Raw genomic sequence first — 6000 nt, 5'->3', positions numbered from 1 at the left:
AAGGCTGAGCTGACGGAGTCTTCTCTCTCGAGTTTCCTCCTCTCTGCTTGAGAAAGAGAATGCTCTGTTTACACGGTCTTCGCGCCCTCTCCACGCTCGTCTACCGCAGGATCCCCTATTTTAAATCGAGAAAAAATGATATTTCGGCCGCTTCTGAATCTCGGGCAACGAGGCTCTGGTTTAGCTCATCCGCATGAGTCAATCCTTACATTAGGTCTCCGTTTTGTTTCGACGCGGTGGCTTGCGGGAACGTTCGCGAGTGTGTGTCCGGAAGGTTGAGCGGGAAAATGCATCCATGACAGGTGGCGCCGCGATCGGAAACGTTGAGATGAGCGCCAAAAGCTTGGAGAACTGACGGATCTCGATGGTATTGTTTTCGACTTCGTGGATTTTCGGTTCTTCCCCTCTCCAAACTGGGTAAGATAGACCATGTTCTTATCGCGCCAATCCTCGTGGAACTTAGAGCACCGCCGGGAGACTTCGCGAGAGTCGTACAGCTCGTCCTTTCTCGCGGAGAATCAGGTGCAGTCGGCTATTCGGCACGCAGTCGCGATGGGGAATCCGCTCTTGGACCTGTATAACGGAGCTAATTGCCTTCATGATCATCGAGAATGAAATAAGGGTGGGGAAACGATATTTCCGAAGCGTTTGACTCTTTGGTCAGCGCAGGTCGTGGTTGACTTTTTTGGGGCCGAATAATATATGAGTGTCGAACTGATTCTCGGTGCCAGGTTGCGCGTAGAAGTCGCGCTCTCCCCCCGAATTCGAGCTCAGTCCTGATCCGAGATAGCACCGAGGAATATACTGGAGAGTCTCGACAAATCTAACGCGAAATCCTTGGAACTGTTCGTGTTGATTGGAGCCGAATGCGTGGCACAGAAAATCTCATTCTAGCGGACCCTTCAATTCGAAGGCGTATTTTCCTCCTTTCGTTTGAGGTTCCTGATCCCTGGTTCTATACGTCTCGGGTCCCAGAACGCTGTTGCGCTCCCTATTAGTTCGAGACCGAAGGGTCCGGCTTCCAGAGACGGGGGGAGTGGAAGTTGATCCGGAGTGAAATTTCTGCAATTCGATCCATTCGCGGAAATTTTCGAGCTCCCTCTATTCTATCATCGGAGAGCTTCGGCGAGAATATTTTTCTACTCATCGATTCCTTATCGTTCACAGAGACACCATGGATCTCGAAGACGTAAAGTCTCTCACAGAGTCTCAGATATCAAAAAAACTGGGAGACATACGAGCCTCCGTTCCGGTCGAAAACCTCTCACGAGTTGTCGAATGGACGACAAAAGTGCCGAAAACACATCCCAAACTCTTCGGAGAGGCCGCTGCTGCTCTCGGAAGAATTCTCGAGCAGAACACTGATTCAGATGTCTCGGAGAAAGTCATGATGTTTTTCAAGAATAACTTGAACAAATGCGAAGGGGCCTGGGTCGAGCACTTCATATTCATTTCATTCATCGCTCTCAGCCAAGAAAACAACGCACTCGATGGAATCGTGTGCGAAATTCTCGAGACAGCGCGGAAGGCCGCCGCTAAGTCTGACGACAACTCTCAAGTGATGACATCTCTTCTGAAAACGCGAATCGTGCCAAAGCTCAAAGAAATGGCTGAAGCGAAGAACTACAAGAAAGCCTTTGCGGTCTGGCGAGCAATCGTCCGTTCCACAAAACTGAAAATCACCTCATCGATCACTAATGACGTCCTCCAGATAGCAACCATGGCTTTCAAAGAGAATAATCCCGAGTACCACGCCCTTGCGTTCAAAAGCTGGAAAATACTCATCGAGAACCTCCCGCAGGAAGTTTTGCGTAAACCCGCCTACATAAGGCTCGTCCTCAACCCTTTGAACAGAACGTACCGTGACACCGACGCGAATAGCACTCTACAAAAATACATTGCTTGGTGGCAACACGTCGTTTCGCTTGGGGAAGATGCCGAAGTCCATTCTGATGATGTCGTGGTGCCGCTCCTGCAGAAAGCTTTTTGTTTGCCCTCCGCAAAAGCTCGACAGCTCAATCCGACAGCGTTCGCCAATCCGACCAGAATCATTCCCCAATGCGCCTACACCGTCCTGGTATTTCTATGGTTCGACGGTAACCCGGAACTGCGTCGAGAGCTCCAGCAGTTGGGACAGCCAAACTTCAAGCTGAATGAGAATTTCATCAAAACCTCATGTCTGGCGAAACACTCCGGCGTTTTCGAAGAAGCTATCTCGCTCATAGTGAACAACATCACACAGAAAGTCGCTCCGCCGCCAAGAAACTATTCGACCCTATTCTGCAGAGTGCTTCTTTCCCGAGTCGCTTCGTTCCACGAGAACGGACACCATGACATGGTGCGATCGATCCTGTCGGCGGTGTACGGTATCCTGCAGACGAAGCTGGACATTGATCAGTCATTGAGGATTTTTCAGTGTCTGTCAGACGCTCTCCCCCCGGAAGTTATGTCGTCTCCGCAGTTCAATTTCAGACAAGGATCCTCCAGCAAGGACGAGTTCCCTGAACTGACGTTTGCGAGTCTTTACGTGCGACAAGTGGCGAACCTCTGCCGGGCTGCTGGGGATGAATCGCTCCGAACGAAATTCAGGCCTGGACTCAGAAGGCTCTTGGAGCGAGGGAACAGAAATATGAGCACGCCTCGATTCTCGGGGCTTCTGATGGTCAGCCTGCAGGATGCTGAGTCTTTGCAGGCCGAGTCCTGGCAAGAAGTATCGGCCTTCCTGAGCAGTCAGTTGAGGCAAAGCAAAGTGGTTACATTGGAGGAAGACTTGAGGACGTTTTCTCATGCGCTAGCTCTTCCGATTAGGTGCGTAAACAATATGAGGCGTGAATCACTGATCGTGTCAATTATTCGTATCGAAACCTTCGATTTTCACCCGTTCGTAAAAAGTAAATATTTCTTTCGCCTTTCAGCTCCAAGTTCCCCTTGACCGAAGCAGTGTCGAAAGAGTGGATCGAATTGCATGGAGCTCTCATGCAGAGCAGTTCTCGGGGAGAAGACTTCGATCCCAATCGATTCATAGCCGATATATGTGGTCGAATACACGAGAAACTTTCGGATTCCCACCACGACCTCAATCATTTACTGCTCATTTCCCAGATGTTTGAGTCCGTGGTGGATCACTGCGTTCTGGAGTCCACTCCGACTCCTCGACCGGAACCCCTTGGCGATCTCGAGCCCCTAGTGAGGTGCGTGATCAGCCTCATCCGGAAAGGTTGTGAGCAACTCACGCCAGAGAGACAGTCCAGGGCTCCGTGTCAGTTCTACGTTAATGTTGTGGAAATGGTTCATATTTTGGTGCGAGACAGCAGGTCGCCGGTGCTGTGTGAGGAAATCATCGTGAGACTTGTTCCTGAGCTCGTGCCCATCTTCAAGAAGACTGCGGTGAAGTCCATTTTCAGGAACTCGCCGCTGTTCCATGTGGAAAGTGCTTTGCTCACAGCTCTCGACCACGTTCTTTACGCGTTGAAGAAAAGATCGGCAGAGCTCCCCAAGGAGGGTCCAGTCCTGGAAATCATCCGGCTTGTCGTGAAGGAATCCCTGAATCACTGGAAAGCTTCCATAAACGACACCGCTCATGAACTAGCCGAACTATTGTCATTGGATTTACCGAATGAGACTGCGAGCAAGCGAACGAGCAACTCTCCAATCAAAACTCCAGCATCGTCGCCCAGACCGTCGCCTTCGACGAAGGCCCCACAGGAGCCGGACCGACAGCCGGAGAGGAAGTGGACCAGGTCCACGCCCGACGCTTCGACTCTAAGGAACGGGAATGCGCGGGAGAAGGGATCCCTCAAAGCTAACCTACCCTCGAAAAGAAAATCGAAACCCACCGCCGAAGAGGAATTTGTGCATATAAGCGCGGCGAAGAAAAAGAGCGTAATCTACACCGAACATCAGCTGGAAAAGCTTAAAGAACAAAAAATTATCCCCAGCATGTACGAAGATCTCTCACAGAGCTCGCAAGGGACACTCATGGGCCCCCCGTCGAAATCGCCCGAGGACGGAGGGTCGGCTCCAGCGGAGCAAGTTTCTCCCACAGCCACGGCAGCCTCCAACGGTTCCACTAATAATGGGAACGGCAAACCCCCCACTCGGGAGTCGGCGCGCAAATCCCTCCAATCGAGCCGAAAACCCAGTCCGAGAAAAGTAGTAGAACCTTCCAGCTCGGATGACAATTCAGAACTCGGTTTCACGGAAAGCTCTCCTGAAGCTTCGCCGGGAGATGGTGTGGGAACACTCGTTGTCGGAGGTCGGAACCGAAAGGATAAGGAGTCGTCGAGCGCGGACGTTCGCACTGACGACAAGGTTCCTGGATTGGGAGCACCGTCTCGACGAATATCGGAGCTCCCGTCTTCGAGCGAGCAGATAGACGAAAACGCGGACAAACCGAGAGGCGCACAAAAACGAAAACTTGGTGAGTACACCGGAGCCCATTCTCTGATGAGCCGCATGGTCTCCTGGCTGTGCGACAGCTCCGTTCCATGAATAATAATATATTCGAAAAGTATACGATTCCTCGATTAAGTGATTAATTGATCCACGACGATTCTCAGCGCGTCCATCGCAATCACCCATGACCACGAAACTTCGACCAATGCGACTCAGCTCCACACTGAGCAGAACCAAGTCAAGACGCTCGCAAGCGAAATCGTCTACCGGAGAGCAGTCCGTCGGAATGGACAGCGACTCCGTGGCGGATGTCGACGTTAAATTAGAAACGTCGAAAAAAACGGCGTTACCGGAGAGCTACGCGTCTTCCTCGGACAACGGACTGGATCAATTGACCAAGGCGAAGAAGAAACCCGCGAAACTTGAAACGAAACAGAGACCGTCAATATCCAAAGTCGGCGCTGCGGGGAAACTTTCAAGAGACGCACCGTCGAGTCCCGACCTGCCGCAACAGACGATCGTAGATCGAATCAAAGCAGCCGCAGGAGCTCAGAGAGAAGATTTGCTCAAATTCATATCCTCCCCGGAATTTCTACAACGCATGACGCGAGAGGAGCGAAAATCCTTCCTGAAAACGTTCCTAAACAATGTTACTGAATACATTCTGTGATGTAAGCAGCGAAAACATTCTCTACGATCTCAATCGAGGAACCGCTGCAGAGAAAATGCCGCCCGTGGGCGCTCGTGAAATCTCGAATGTATCGAGGAGTGATTTATTTGAGTTCGCCTCAATTTCTACAGGGTGCTCTTGTACAGCTTCCGCTCCTTTAGAGCGAGAAATATGAACCCGCAATGAGAGTCGAGTTTCTGATGCGGGTGATCAGTAAATTAAGGCCGGTACCCCCGGTATTCTCAACTTTGTGAATCCTCTGAACTGAGTAAGCGTTCAGTTTTGAAGAGCTTCCCCAATAAACGTTCGTCAGAGTATCCCACTCAAGCAACTCCAAACAACTGAATCCTCGAGTCTGAAGTTCAGACTCTGAACTGCCGAGCCTGTGGGAAACAGCGAATTGACTATCGCGGCTCTGGCAGGCTGAAATAGGTTTCACGTGGCCGATCATTGGTAGTGCATTCAGAGAGCGCAAGCCGTCGCGTTTTCCTCCCAGCCGCGCCAGCATGATGCGTTCCCGCCGGGGACGTGCTGCGGATTTGGATTTGCATCGCAAACCCATGCCGAGCATTGGGAATTCAAATTTGGCGCCCCGGCTGTTCAGTCTGTGCTCTTTGTTTACATTCGACGATGTTTCTCGCAGCCCGGCGCTGTCTTCGTTTAAAGAGGCGCCATTCTTGTCGAAGCCGCCCGCCAAGAAAAGAATAGAACACAAAAGGCTGCAGCTAGCGATTTTCTCTCATCTACGGCGAGCTGACGGCTCTTTCGACTCATAAGTTACTCGTCAATTATCGGACTCAACGACTGGCCGGATCTCGATGGAGTGAACGTTCCCAGAGCTCAGTCCCTTGAAAGTTTTTGACATAGGATTTAACGTGGCGGCAACCCACCTGATGTGAGTAACATTTGATAATTCGCGACGCTTATCCCTGGAA

The sequence above is a fragment of the Galendromus occidentalis genome, unplaced genomic scaffold (assembly GCF_000255335.2).
Source record: "Galendromus occidentalis unplaced genomic scaffold, Mocc_1.1 scf7180000077441, whole genome shotgun sequence".
Lineage (NCBI taxonomy): Eukaryota > Metazoa > Arthropoda > Arachnida > Mesostigmata > Phytoseiidae > Galendromus > Galendromus occidentalis.
The sequence above is the reverse complement of the archived record's forward strand: the minus strand, read 5'-3'. Positions refer to the sequence as shown.